Source organism: Myotis daubentonii, chromosome 3 (genome assembly GCF_963259705.1).
Source record: "Myotis daubentonii chromosome 3, mMyoDau2.1, whole genome shotgun sequence".
Classification (NCBI taxonomy): Eukaryota; Metazoa; Chordata; class Mammalia; order Chiroptera; family Vespertilionidae; genus Myotis; species Myotis daubentonii.
The window spans coordinates 182,377,434-182,393,320 of NC_081842.1; positions in this window are offsets into that span (position 1 = coordinate 182,377,434).

The window sequence follows — 15,887 nt, forward strand, 5'->3', positions numbered from 1 at the left end:
ACACATCTTTGGCTCATTCCCAGGATAGGTCAGGAAGCTGTTTGCATGAGAACTCCCCTGGACAGGAGCCCAGCTTTTAATAGTTTGCAAAGTGCTTCCCCCAAACATGCTGCCCTTTGATCCTCACACCTGTCCTGAGAAGGCGGTGTCACCCACTTTACAGAGGAGGAAACTGAGGCCTGAGCGGTGAAGCGATGATTCAAGGTCACACAGCAAGTTGACGATGGACTAAGATGAGAAACAAGTAGCCCCAGGAGGTTGCACGTGTGACCACGCATCCATAAAGGGCGAATCTCTGATGAATGTGGTGGTAAAGCCAAGAGCCATTGGGTCTCAGAGAGGCAGAGGGGTGCCATTGAGGCTGAGACTCTCAGAGATGCAAATCAGTCGGCAGGCAGCACTGAAGGGCTGGGGAGAAGGGCTTTCAGGGCAGAGGAAACAGAGTGAGCGAAGGCCTGGAGGTCGGAGAGCAGGGGGACAGGTCAGGAGCAGGGAGTGACCAGTGGGGCTGACGCACAGGGAGTGTGGGGACATGTGCAAGGGCCACCCTCCGTTCCCAGTGGCTTGCTTCCCCTTCGCTCTGTCTCTCAGCTGCCTCTTCGGGGTGATCTTCTCTGCTGCCACTGCTGGCGTTCAGAGCCACCGCCCCCCCCCCCCCCGCAGCATTCTGGAGGCTCCCGGGGGTCAGTGACCCTGTAGGGCATTTCTGTGTCCTCAGCCTCCAGCCCAAGGCTGGCCTGGCACAGAGATGGAGTCAGTGAACGAATTAAAATGAATGAGTGAATGAGTACTCGGCTCCAGCTCATTCCATCATGCAGCAGCGAACAGGTTTTGAACATCTACCATGTGCCACAGGGTGCTCGGCTAACTGCCTTTAGCCTATGAGGCCTGTGCTAGTACTTAGTTTTTATTACCATCATTGTCTCCATTTCATAGATGAGGAAACTGAGACACACAAACGTGAAGAACTTGGATAAGTTCACAAAGCCCATGAGTGTCTTTGGGATTCAAACCCAAGCCACAGGCTCATTTGAGAGATTTTGCCACATGCTCAGCTACATGCATAGATGCCCTCCTGCACACACATGCACACACAGGTGCACACAGATGCACACACATGGACGCCCAGGCTGCAGCTCCTGGATGTCCACTCCTTCCTGGATTTACCTACATGCAGCAGAGCAAAGGGCCGAAGGACTGGTGCCAGGCCAGGGGCGGGGCAGGGTAGGAAGGAGGCGGTGGCTCTGAGACTGGCCCGCCCCCTGTCTCCCCTGGGATACAGCTCCCTGTCACCAGGCGTCTCCAGCTCTGCCAGGGTGTGGAAACCCTTTCTCTCACACGATCGGCCTGCTCCACGCAATCTCCACCACACAATTATGACTCTGTCATAGGGAAGCAAAGATTCCCCATCCCTCTGGCATAGGAGGCCCCGTGCTGGCTCCATAAAAAATGTCACCCCTGGAGGCTCATCAGGGTGCCCAAGTCACCCAGAGGCAGAGGTGGGGAGCGAGTTCCAGTTTAGGTCTGTTGGACCTTCCAGCCCAGCGTGCCCTCGCTGCCCAAGTCTCTTACCATCACCCTTCCCCACAAGACCCTTTAGGTCTGATACAGGATGGTCCAGCCTCAGGGAGCAGGGGAGGGACCAATGAGGGGAAGGTCTGTCCGGAGGTCACAGTCAGTGCAGGGGGAGCTAGAACCAGGGCCTGGGTCGGGGGAGCACATTTCCAGTCAGATATGAACTTGAGTGTGGCTGGGGCACAGGTGCAAGGGAGGGGCTTGTGTTGTTGCCTGTGCAGGTGACTGGGTGTGTTTGTATATGTCTATGTGTGTTTGTCTAATGTTAGCCACACTGTACCTTCATGTGTGCCCGACCTGCTTTGCTATGAAAGCTTCTCTCTCGCAGGGTCTCATTGATCCCCACCACAGGGCTGTGAGGAGGCAGGGGTGGTGGAGAAAGGGAGGCTGAGAGGGAGCTAGGACCTCAGTGCAGGGTGAGGGGAAGAACCTGATTGTAGGAGGCAGCTACGTGCATGCGTGTGCTCATGCAGGGGGCGTGCCGTGTGCGCTCTCTCTCTCTCTCTCTCTCTTCCCCTCTCCCTCTCTCTCTTCCCCTCTCCCTCTCTCTCTCTCTCTCCCTCTCTCACTGTAAGTGATGATCCCTCAAGTCCCTCCCAGCTCCGGCTCCGGCTCTGCAGATCTTGTTGCTGCAGGGCTGTCGATGCTGGGGTATTCTGGGGTCTGTGTGAGTGGGCAGTGTGTCCGGGTCTGTGTGCCTGGGGAGAGGAAGCTCAGGGGGCTGTGGGTGGGCTGGAGTGTCTTCTCCCACCAGACCTTGGAGAGAGGGTTGGCCTATGGCTTTCCAGGTCTCTGCCCACCTGGCAGAGGCCTGGGCTGGTGTTGGGCACAGCGCCACCTTGTGGGGCTACAAGGAGGAATCCGTGGCCTCACAGGGAAGCCTGTCCCTGGAGAGAAAGAGCCATGGCCATATGGCAGAGGGGCCCGGGGCCCCAGAGGCCACCCCTGGAGCCTGACTGAGCCCCTACATCTGGGCTGTGCCAGTTCCCGGCAACAAAAAGACCCAACATGCTTTCCTGAGGCTATTCTCCAACATCCAAACCAGTCCCCACATCCTCCCGCATCTTCCTCCCAGCCTCTCAGATCCACTGCCGTGGACGAGGGAAGACAGACACCACCTAAACCCTTAACACTGAGGTAAGCAAAGGGTGGTGAGTTGTCCTGGTCTGCCCAGGACTGAGGGGTCCCAGGACATGGGCTTTCAGTTTAAAACCGGGGCAGTCTTGATGAGCTGGACTCGGCATGGGACCTGGACGGAGGAGAAACAACAGGTGCAATGGAGGCAACTTCCTGGAGGCCCAGCTCAGAGGGTGCCCTGTGCCCTCACCCAGCAGAGGGTCTTGCTGGCTACAGACTCCTTGGACAAGCTCTTCTATCCTGGGGGTTTTGTTACCATCTCTGTGGCATTCGGTGACTCTCAATCTGGGTCACCCCCAGACCTCTCTCCTGGGTTCAGTCCCCCCATCTGCTGGTCTGGCTGACAGCGCCAGGCTGTCCCACAGGCACAGCCTCGCAGCCTCACATGGAGCCATTGTGTCCTGAGCCTCTTGCTCCTCCTGTGCTGCTATCTCAGTGGGCAGCATCGCCGCCCACCAGTCACCCAGATCCCTCCCTTCCCCTCACTCCCACCGCCAGCCCTGTCAGTTCCATGTACCACCATCTCTCCATTGCTCCTTTCTCTCTCATCCCCACTGCCATTACACGGACACCATTAGCCTCGCCTGGCCTCCCTGCCTCCAGCCATTGTCCTGAGTTCATCAAGACCATGCAGTCTGGTCCCAGCTTATGGATAAGAGAATGTTCTGGGCCCTGAGAATCCTGACCATGCCAATCAGGTGACACTCCCTCTTACCCACTCTGCACTGAAGGAGCTGAGAGGGCCCATTTGTGTCGTTGAGGGCTTTTGTCTGGGCAGGTGGACCCCTCTACTCCTTCCCCACACTGCAGCTGAGGGCTCCTCATGCTCAGCCCCCCCACCCACCGTGGCCCTCCACTGCTCTTAGGAGGAAGCTGGAGCCCTCAACCCTGCTCACCAGGCCTTGCGCTTCCAGCACCATCACTCTTGGAGTGACACTTCCAACCATTGCTCTACCTGTACCCACTGTGCTGCTGGTTGTGTTCTGTGGAGAATGACAATGATATGTGTGTAATGATGTGGGTGGGTGGGTGGGTGATAGTTGTGATGGTGTGTGTGGTGGTTGGGCTGGTGTGTGTGTGTGTGTGTGTGGTGGTTGGGATGGTGTGTGTGTGTGTATGTATGTGTATGTGTGGTGGTTGGGATGGTGTGTGTGTGTGTGTGTGTGTGTGTGGTGGTTGGGATGGTGTGTGTGTGTGTATGTATGTGTATGTGTGGTGGTTGGGATGGTGTGTGTGTGTGTGTGTGTGTGTGTGGTGGTTGGGATGGTGTGTGTGTGTGTATGTATGTATGTGTGTGGTGGTTGGGATGGTGTGTGTGTGTATATGGATGCGTGTGTGTGCTGGTTGGGATGGTGTGTGTGTGTGTGGTGGTTGGGATGGTGTGTGTGTGAGTGTGTGTGTGTGTGTGTGTGTGTATGTGTGTGTGTGGTGGTTGGGATGGTGTGTGTGTGTGTTCCCACCCACACCCATGCTCTGCTGATGGCCTCCATCTCTGTCTGTAGAAATGCTATCCTCTCAGACATCGCCACCTCAAGAAGCTTCTGTGCTCCTTGCAGGGACAGGATGGCTCCCCGTCTGTATGCCACTGCCCTTCATCTCTCCCTCCTTGGTGTTCTGGTCTCTCACCCACTGAGTCTGAGAGCTCGCCGCCTCAGTGGTCTCCACACTAGCACTCTTCCTCTCTCCTCTGCTGACTCACGCACAGATGAACAAACCTCAACCGGGTTTTCCTGCAGCACACAGCCTGGTGGGGGAGGCCGCAGAGAAAAACAACGTAAGTTTGGTTTGGACCTTGCAAGTTTAAGTTGTTTGTGGACCATCCAGACGGAAATGTCCTCCAAGCAATTAGAGGTGTGGGCCTGGGCTTGGGAGAAAGGTGTGGGCAGAAGTCAGGGGCTGGACAGCCTTGGGCATGCAGCTGAGATTACCAGGAGAGTGGGAAGGAGGGCGAGGGAGGGTCCCTGTGCTGTGAGCTCTGGAAGGCAGGTCCTGACCACCTTCTTGCCACTGAGTCACCAGATGCAGCACAATGGCCAACATAAAAATAGCCACTTACATCCGAGGTGGGTGAGTGAAGGGTTCCACCAAAGCCTGAGACCAAGGAGGAGCCAGAAGAGTGTGGATGTTAGAAAAACGGAGAGGAACAGGTTTCAAGGACAGAGAGGTCAGCAGCCCCCAGCCTGGGGGAGAGCCGGCAACCCCGATTAATACTTGGGAACGAGGAGAGCTGGTGAATCAGGCGTGGTGCCGTGGTGGAGGTGGAGCCGGGTTCAGTGCCGGGGTGTGTGTGTGTGTGTGTGTGTGGAGTCAGATTTGCAGAGTGGCACAAAGTCAGGGAGATACTGAGCGTCCGAGCAGAAGAGGTGCATGGAGGGGAGTGAGCTGCAAAGCCCCACCGGTCAGCCCCGGCCCCGGTCAGGAAGCTGGGGTCCGACTGGGTGACCTTGGCTGAGTCTGCGCCCCCTCAGGCATTTGGGGGTGGCTCTTGGGTTCTGCAGTGGCCCTGCTGCCCCGGATGAGCCTCTGCAGGACCCGTCCTCCCTGGTGCTGTGACCCAGGCCCTTTGGCTCTGCGAGGGGAGGGCTCCCTACCTCCGGGAGCACTGAGGGGCGCCCTGTATCTACGTGGCCCTGGGAAGCAGGTAGGTGGAGGAAGGATAGCTAGACGCCTATAGTTTCCTCCCTCCCCTAAGGCTGGATTTCTCGTCAGCTCCCGCACATCGGATGGGAAGGGGGAAGGTGTCTGGGGGAAGCTGAGACCCCAGGAGCAGCGAACGTCTGAGGGAGGGTTGGCCTTGCATCGGACGGCTCAAAAGACCTCAGCCTACCTCACTGCTAGCTGGCCCTAGTCTGGTCTCCCAGAGCTGCCAGGTGGCACCTAGCTCAAAGGGGCCCCCCCACATCAGCAGTGGGAGCTGTGAGGGAAGAGCGGGGACCCTGTGGTCTGGCTGGCTCACCTCCTCGCTGAGAGACCGAGGGCCAGGGGACCCTCCTCTCCAGTACCATCTACCGTGGATTTGCTTGACTGCCTGATGCTCCGACATCCGAGGGCTCCAAACTGTCCGACCGAGACCAGTAGCAGACACAGCACGGCACCAAAGGCGCCCGGAGGTAGAGCCCTCAGAAGTGGGTGTGGGGCCTAAGGCTCCCCTGCTACTGATTGAGGGCCTACTAAGCACAAGGTACTGTGCTGACAGCAGAGGTGCGGCCCAGGAGGCAGGAGCTTAGATTCTCGTCCAGCTCTGCCTTTAACTCGCTGCCTGACCTTGGTCTCCAGCTTGCACACGCCTAGGATCAGCATCACCATGGGTGACATGGATTGCTGGGCCCCACCCCAGAGTCTCCATTTAGTAGATGTGGGGTGAGGCCCAAGATTTGCATTTCTAACAAGTGCCCTGGTGCTGCTGACATAGCAGAGGGTGGGCCCACACTCAGAACCGCTGGCCTAGCTGTTTTTCCCTGAGTCTGGATTTCCTCAGCTCTCAACAGGGAGGCTCGTCTGGCCCTGGGTACCCCTCCCAAGAGGTGCTGTGAGGCTCCAGTGTAAAAAGCCAGATAAATTGTGGAACTTCTAGAAGAGGCTGGGACCTCAAGATCCATCTGCTTTGAACGCTCCACTTGAACGGAAAGGAAACTGAAGACCAGAGGCTGCTCAGCCCACGTCAGTTTGAAGATGGCAGACCTGGAACGAAAAGCTGAGCAGCCTCCACCCTTCTCCTGGGCTGCCTCGGCCTGAAGGAGGTAGTTTCAGCATCTTGTCTTTTAGATGAAGTGACACTACATGGCTTTTGTAGCAGATGTTCTGAGGGTCCCGGCTGTGTCCTGTAGCCTTCACCATTTCTGCATGTTGGCCTGACAGCTTCCAAGGCCAGCCCTCGCAACTCACTCGGCCTGAGGACCTGCTCTGGCCTGGGGCACACCAGGCTGGGGCATGCATGCGGGAAAGTGGTCAGAGGCTTCACATGCTCTCCCCACAGCAGATCCCAGCCAGTCTGTGGGTGCATACCCACCTCCCTCACCTGGACTGGCACAACTCTGAGGCACATTCTGTACATCCAGAATTCTTTGGTGGCATGGAGCCCTGGCTGGTTAGAGCAGAAACTTCCTTGGTAACACACCCTTCACTTCTTTCCCTTCCGGTCTCACCTTCCAGCACCTGTATAGTGCTTCTTCTGATCACCTTTCAAATCAACCACTTGTCTCAAATCCTCATTTCAGGGTCTGCTCCTGGGGAACCCGGCCTCAGACAGTATAATAATGATAATAACTGCCATTTATTGAACATCTACTCTGTGCCAGGTATCAGGTACATATATCCTCGTGTGATCCTCATGACAACCCTTGCAAGTGGGCATTGCCACCTCTACGTCACTGTTGAGGTTGCTCACATTCAGGGGGAGGTGGCCTGACCAATCCACAAGAGGGACCCAATCCCTGCACCTCATAGGACTGGGTGTCAAGGGACCTGGATTCCCACTGGGGGGGGGGGGGGCAGTTCACACCCAGAGAAGAGATAGTGTGGGGCACCTTTGAGCCCTGACACTGTCACCACAGAGGCACCATTAATGGTGGCAGCAGTGGGATTCCTTCCAAGTGCCTCACTAGTTGAGGATATTGATGAAGAGGGAATGAGAGCTGGACAGGAAGTGATCTAATGGGGGCTGCCATTGACAGGCTGGTTTGTGGCTACTTTGGGGAAGAATAACTGGCAGATTCTTTGAAAAGGACACATTCCTCCTATTGGAGGGGCCCAGAGTCATTGCCTTTTGGACAAAAATGGGACCCCATTTTGTAGTCTTAGGCTGGTGGGGCTGGGCATGGTTTCCCCTCATGCATTCCTAATAATTTGTGCGGACAGAATATGGCCTTCGCTTATGGAGGTACAATGTATTGCTTTAGGTTTAAGTGTCAAAGCCATGTTTCCATAGCAAATAGTTATATAAAGAAAGCTCTTGGGGTAAGAATGAAGTCATACATTCACGTACAGTAAAATAAGCTCCCTCGACGGTAAGCAGGGGCCCGCATTAGACTTCACACTGGACACACTTTCCCTGGTGGGAACTTTGAAGCTATCTCCCCACCTCTGGCCTCAGTTTCCTCATGTGTGACAAGCAAGGCAGCTGGATGGGCCCCGTGCCAAGGTCCCGGGTTTGACAAGGCCTGTGGCTCTCTCGGGGCTGCTTGGCAAATCCAGGCAGGTTCCTGGCCCAGTCTAGCCTGGAAGCAGATCTGTAACTGAGCTGCAGGGTCACTGTGACAGGCACAGCCTGAATCTCAGCTGGGGAAGCAGCCCAGGGAGATAAACTGCACTGCAGCCGGCTCTTCCTGGTGCTCTGGGAGTGGCCTGTCTCTGGGGGGAACGTGGAGTGAAGGGGCAGCTGACAAAGCCATCGAGGAGACACTCAACAGAGTGAGGGGCGTGAGGACCCGGCCACCTCTGGGGGCAGAAAGGAGTGATTACAGAATGGGGCTTGCTCCTTGGACCCCATGAACAGGGACACAGGAGGACTTATGCAAAACAGTGACGTGTCAGAATGAATGCAGTGTCATGGAGTGTGGGCATGCCTCTCTCCTCCCCTGGATTCTGAGGCCAAACGCCGAGTCTGAGTGGCACGGGAGAGGGTAGAAACACTGTATACAAACAAGAGAAAATGAAAGCTAATATTGAGTGCTTATTCTGGGCCAGAACCTATGATTATTGTTTTATATGTATTATTTACTCATAACAATTCTAGGAGGTAGGCACCTCATGATATAGTTGAGAGCATATCATGGCACAGAGAGGTTAAGTAACCTGCTCAGGATCACTCAGCCAGTAAGTGGCTGAGCCAGGATTTAAACCCAGGTCATTTGACTCCAGAGCCTGAGCACTGAATTACTCTGCAAACTGATCAATAAGGCAGCAAGGAAAACATCAATAACTATGTGTCAGAAACCTGTCACGGTGACTATAGGAGGAGCTGATGAAGGATGGACAGGAGTGCTCCAGGCAGCTTGGCAGAGGGAACATGGGGAGCAAAGACAAGGGGCTGAGAAACGTCATTGCATATTCGAGGAATGATGATACACTCGGGAGGCTGAAGCACAAAGGGGCGTGTGCTGAGGTGATCTGGGGAAGGAGGCAAGGCCAAATCCTGGGGAGCCTCAAGTGCCAGGCTAAGGAGGACAGGCTCTATCCTGTGGGCTAGGGCAGGGCCGTGACAGGCCAGGTATGAGGACCATACCGCCTCTCTCTAGCTGTGACCTTGGGCCAGGCACTTCCCCCTGAGAACCTCAGTTTCCTCATCTGTAAAGCAGGGGTGGCAATTCCTGCCCAATCCCACCTCTCGGGCTTGGGCGAGGACTAGTAAGGCAACAAAGGGATTTGGTAAGACGTGAAAGACTTGACCAAGGCAGGTTGGTGGATTAGACAGAAAGAAGTGAGCAGTTAGTAGGTGTGAATTTAGTCAGCTGTTTTTCCATAGAGGTGATCAGATTCACTCCAGCTTTTACTGTTACTGGAAATCATGCCATTTGCATGGGGCATTCTACTTGTCATTTGGCCTCCATGACCTCACTTGAGGATCCTCAGACCTTTTCAGTTAGATGTAATTACTCCTATCTTAGAGCTGAAGACACCGAGGCACAGAGAGGTGACATGACCCACCAGCCATGTGTGCCAAAGGGGCAGAGCTGACATAACCTGCCCAGCCGTGTCCTTGCTATTCCATCTCACATCAACGTATTTACTGAGCAGCTTGTCAGAGGCGACACCTCCGAAGGGCACACCAAGGACATGAAGGTGCAAAAGGGCAGGAAACTGCAAGAACTGAGGACTAGAGGGATGCAGGATCGGAATATTTGGGTCTTGATGATTTGTCAATAGCCTCGAGGGTCAGTGACTGGCCATAATTTGTCATTTTACTGAGGCCCAAGTTTGAATTCTTTGCTGCAAGACAGGTGTGTGAAGCAAAGCCTGTCAGTGAGCAGCTCTAGCCGACTGCCCAACACACGCTTCTCTCCAGTTCTCCCTCCTGTGGGAGGCAGGGTAGCCGGGGTGAGAACACGCCTGAGCTTTAGGGGCAGCCCATCTGGGCATTAGGGCTTTATCCTGGGACAATGGTGGCCACTAAAAGGCTTTACGTCTGGTGTGGTAAGGTTGGATTTTATGGGTTAAAGAGGTCACTCTGGAGGTCAATTCGGAGAGGGGACTGGAGGGGAAGAACGGGGAACTGAGGATTTTGTGTGTGACCTGCCCACTCCCATCCCATTTAACCTTTCTGAGCAGCACCCTTAGCCATGAACTGGACTAACCCAGCAAAAGGATGGTCCTGGATTGTGGCAGGAAAACAAAATCTGAATGTAACTAACAGAGCTTTACCTTATCCACTTGCCTGGGATGGTTTTTATGCTAATCCTATTTCAAGCAAAAGCAACTCAGACTAATAAAAACCGCACTTCCGCTCAGGACTCCACACCATCTGTCATCCACACACTTGGGATTAGCTTTTCCTAGTAGCGTAGACCATGCTGCTTGACCACGTGGTTCTCATGGGCCAGCCTGTAGGTGTGGAGGCGGAGCCATTTGTTCGTTCACACAAACATTCATTCAGCACCTAGTATAGGGCCCTTCCAGGGCCAAGCCCTGCCCTGGGCGCTGCAGAGGCAGAGAGGACACAGACAAGGTTCCTGCTCCCATGAAGGGTGTGCCCTGGTGGGGGAAGCAGAAAAATAAGAGTGCAGTGAGTTCCGATGGTGTTAAACCCTGTGAAGATAAAAAGCACTCATGTCAGGGACGTGAGGGGGTGGGGGAGGGCCTCCTTAGAGAGGAAGGCCAGGGAAGACCTCTCTGAGGAGGTGAAACCTAAGGGCACGGGGTCAGCACGGAATCGGCAGTCAGTGCGCCAGGCACAGCGAACAGTGGATGCAAACGTTCCAAGGAAGAGCCACAGTTGGCAAGTTGGAGGGGCAGAAGGCCAGAGCGGGTTGGGAGTGGGGTACAAGTCAAGATGGAGACAGGACCAGAGGTCAAGACATGTGGGACCTTGTGACGTGGGCCACTGGAAAGCTTTGAGCAGGGCATGACGCGACCTCAAGTATGTTTTATTTATGTATTTATTTATTTATTTTTGAAGTATGTTTTAGATGTTCACACTGACTGCGAGGTGGAGAATCAAGTACGTTCTCTGTCCTGCCTTTGGCTCCAGACACATTATACTTATTATTGTTTCTTTTCTCTGACATCTCTCTGGCTTGCACATACATATCATTCTTGGAATACCGCTTCTCTCATTTACGACCTGGTAAACTCCTATATACCCATCAAAGCCCATCTCAAAAAGTAGCATCTTTGCAAAGCCTTCCTGAATCTCTCCAGACCAGGCCCCTCCACAGGCATAGTTAGGGAATACCTCCCTCCACTCTGCTCCCACAATCCCCCACTCATCCCTTGTTATGTCAGACTGCTGTGGATGGCTGACTGTGAGCTCTGATACAGAATCTTACCTGGTTCATCTCAGTGGCCTGGGGCCTGACACAGGGCCTCATGTAGAGGAGGGAGCTATTCTGGAAGCATTTTCATTCATGGCAGTGATGAGGACGTCAGTGTGGCTGATGAGGGACAAGAATGAGGCCAAAGAGGTCAGCAGATGCCTGGTAAGGCGAGGCCTTGGATGCCAGGCCTCAGGGTGGATTTCAGACACGGGAGAAAAATCTGAGTTTGAAAATAGGAAAAGACTGTCAAGATCATGGGAAGCAAGTAAGTATTAACAAACTGTCAGGGCAGTGACAGAGACTGGAGAGGCATGGTGACTTAAGTGCAATGTGGTATCCTGGATTGAATCCTGGAACCGAAAAAGAATAGGAAAACCAAATCCCCTTGAGACGTGAGGAGCAGGGCAGGAGAACTATTTGGGGTTGTGATAGGGACATAAATATTGATTATGTTTACGTGATGTTCTCAAAGGCTATTAGCACCGGGTTCATTTTCCAACATAAATAAGAGAAGATAACCCTTGCCATTTAGAACTTAAGGTCTATTAATAGGTGAAAAGAAATGCCTGTACTCCTATACAAAGGTCACTCCTTGCTTCACCTCAGACCATTTCATAAAAGCATTCTCTTATTCAGATGGGGAAACTGAGGCCTGAAGAGTTTAGATAGCATGTCTGAGGTTGCTATTTGAATAGTAATAAGCCAATGATTATCCTACTCAAAAGCAGTCATGAAGAGCTGTGGAGGAAAAATCTTGCCAACCATATAGTTTGTTTCTCATACAGCATACTTGTTTTCTGCATATATATATACCCCGCATTCAAAGACTGTTAAATCGCGTTGTTTACCCATATCTTCAGAAAAAAAATCACTTCTACTGTCGTGGTAAACAACCTGCTTCCCTATTTATAATGGTCTGGCTCTCTAGCAACTTCAGCGCGAAATTATAGCTAATTTGCCTACAAATGTCAGGTGGTCATAATAATCTGGCCACTGTGTGTGTGTGTGTGTGTGTGTGTGTGTGTGTGTGTGTGTGTGCGCGCGCGCATATATATATATATATATATATGAATTTATATTTGCTGTGAAAAAAACCATCAGGTTGGATTATAACCCAAAGAATAAAATAAATATATGTGAGTCAATACTGATATTAAATAAATAAATAAATAAGTAGGCAAAACTGGGCAAACCTTCCAAATATTAGAAGTACTCTACCCTCCCCAGGAATTTAATTCCCCCACCTTTGAGTAGGGTCTGGACTTAGTGACTTGCCTCCAAAGAAGAGAGTAAGAAAAGAAAAAAATCGTAACTTTACAGTGGAGAAACCTGGCAAGCACGACCTACACCAAGCAATCAAGGTTAACATCACCAGTGATAAATTATGTGAGTATCGTGTACCTCCTGATGAGAAGTGACAAGAAGGGCACTTTACCTCTGTGGTATTCTTCCCCAAAACCCATAACCCCAGTTATGGAGGAAATCATCAGCCAAACCCCAATCGAGGAACATTCTACAAAACACCTGGCCAGCACTGCTCAAGACTGTCAAGGTCATGGGAGACAAGCAAAGATTGAGAACCTACCACAGAGCAGAGGAAACTAGAGCGGCACTGGACTAAATGCAATGTGGTGTCCTAGACTGAATCCTGGAACAGAAAAAGGACGTTAGTGGAAAAACTAGTGAAGTCTGAATGAAGTTTGGAGTTAACAGAATGTACCCATGGTGGATTTCTAATTTCAACAAATGTACCACTTAATGTAAGATGTTAGCAATAGAGGAAACTGGATGAGGGGCATATAGGAACTCTGTATTATCTTTGCAACTTTTTATTATTTTCTTTTTTATGTTTTTTAACTTCAGAGAGAGGGGAGAGAGAGAGATAGAGATAGAGAGAGAGAGAGAGAGAGAGAGAGAGAGAGAGAGACGAAAAAAAAAGTGATGAGAAAGAAACATCGATTGACTATCTCCTAAACACCCCCTACTGGGGATCGAGCCCAAAACCCAGGCATGCACCCTGACAGGGAATCGAACTGTGACCTCCCTTCATGGGTCGACTCTCAACCACTGATCTACACCAGCTGGGCTCTTTGCAACTTTTTTGTAAATCTAAAATTATTCCAAAGTAAAAAGTTTATTTCAAAAAATCAGGTAAGGAAAGAGTGAGTCTCTCCTGGCTACCCCCCCCCCCCGCCCCCCCACACACACATTATCCATTCTCTGCAATGGCACCCTATTCTCCCAGAGTTTCTGAGCTGATGCCTCACTATGTCTTCAAGAGACAGTTACAAACTGGAGCTTAGGGGTAGTGCGGTGCAGGAAAGGACGAGTGGACTCATGGCCTGCATCTGCTGCTTCGCCTCCCTGGCTGTACTCACAGGGGATCCCAAGCCAGCAGGTCAAACACTCTGTGAACCCTTAGAGAGTTGTGCTGGATAAAGCCCTACAAACAAAGCAATATCTAGACACTGTCTACTCCAGTGAAAATGAATTGCAGCCCTTTCCAGGGTGGAAAGGGTTTAATATAATCAACTTGTCAAATGGCTGGTTGTCCTCAAGGGACTGAGATGTATCTGAGACTGAGTTGGTCTCTGTAAGTGGCAGGCTCAACCCTCAGTGTCAGCAATAACTACATGTCTTGGTGGGTGTGAGACCATATTATGGACCCCACATATACCTTCTTTGTATGCCACCATGGTTATTACTGTTTATGCACCCATGTGCCAGCCTGGGGTGTCCTTAGATAGAGGCTGGCTGATGTCAACTGCATATACATGGCTATGTAGTGCTTACTCCATGGTATACAGCCTGGTGGGTGTTAACATGAAATATAATGACCTTCACACTTGATGTCCACGCTCATAGGTCCAACCACATACCTCTACACAGAGCTCCTTGCCCCCGATTTTCTAATCTTATTCTAGACCCAAGCAGACAAGCTATTCACCACTGCCCAGGAGATCCAGGTATATTCTAACCTTGGGCCCCCTTTCTTTCCACAAAAAGATCCAGGTATATTCTAACCTTGGGCCCCCTTTCTTTCTACAGATGGCATGGCCCTGCTCCAAAGCTCTGCCCATTGGAAAGATTTTCTCCTCTGCTGTCTTTCAAGGACACCCCTGTGTGGGACTGCAGTGCAGCCAGTCTATTTTTGGCTTGCTCATTCATACTGAGCCATTTACCTGGGAACAAAGCTTGGTTCTTTTCACCTCAAGCTGGATATAAGAAGCTTCTCAGGCAGCCATAGCTCAGCTGAGGAGGGGGGGCACGGGTGCAAAGGTGGTGGGTGATATAGATGTCTGGGCCACCTACTCATGCAGCTACCTTCTGCCCTTTGGCGCTGCTGTGCCCAATGCCAGTTGTACCATGTCCACCTTATGATGAATTGCTGCTGGGCTTTCTGACTTTCTGACTGGGGGATCTGGTAGAATCCAGCTCATGATGAGCAGCTGTGGCTGCACGGTCAACTTGATGATTCATGCGCAGATGATCTGTCTTTTCCAGAACCTTGTAGCAAATCAGGAGCTGTGTTGTGAAAAGTGTGCCATTCCTGGCTACAGATGGCATGGCCCTGCTCCAGAACCCGAGAGGTCTACATAGTGATGCTCCTCCTAGGCCTTGTCATTAACTCCACAGGCATCATTTCCCACCACAGATACCTCGATACCATGGATTCTGCCAGATCACACAGCATGGTTACTTGTACTACAGTCTGGCCCTGCTGCTGAGTCCTTTCCTGATCTGGGCGCCCAGCAAAACTGGCAGCTTTGTCATTCACGATATGGGATGGAGCAGTATTCCCAGGTGTGAATATGCTGCCTCCAAACCCAAAGGGGCCTACCAAGCATTCCTTCTTAATGAGGGCCTGGGAGATGCAATAATTTGTCTTTTACTTTGGAGGGAATGCCCCTGGCATATCCCAGACCACTGGCCCCTAAAAACTTCACTGATATGTGAGGCCCCTGCATCTACAGTGTGTGCTTGCACTCTCTGCAATTCATGTGTCTTACTGAGGCTTCCAATATACTCGTTTCTTGCTCATCTGGCCCAATTAGCTGATGTCTTCAATGTAGTGGATCAATATGATGCTCTGCAACATGTCTAGGTGGTGCAGGTCTTTTCAGACTAGGCTGTGAGAGGTAGGAGAGTTAACAGCCCTGGGACAAGACTGTAATTGTATATTTTCGTCTGTTCCAAGCAAATATGAAGTCTGACTTTCCTTTCTGATAGGGAAGGAAAAGACAAACATTGACCAGATCAATGGCTACATACCATGTACCTGAGAACACATTAATGTGCTCCAAGAAAGAGGCCACAACAGTGGCTGCAATTAGAACTACCACTTGGTTAATTTTGCTGTAATTCACCGCCATCTTCCAGGATCCTTCTATTTTTGTAGGGCCCAGAGCAGTGAATTAAAGAGTCATAATGGGGGGAGAACCAAGATGGCGGCATAGGTTAACGCTGGAGTTTGCTGCTTTGAACAACTACTTCAAAAGTGAAACCAAAAAACGGAAGGGACATCACCCAGAACCACAGGAATGCTGGCTGAGTGGAAGTCCTACAACTAGGAGGAAAGAGAAACACACACGGACACTCAGAGGAGGCGCAGTGCTGAAGTCAAATTCTGAGGTGCGGAGTGCGCGGAGCGGGCTGGCGGCGGAGGGCGAGGTTGGCGTTTTCAATCGGGAGGGAGTCGCAGAC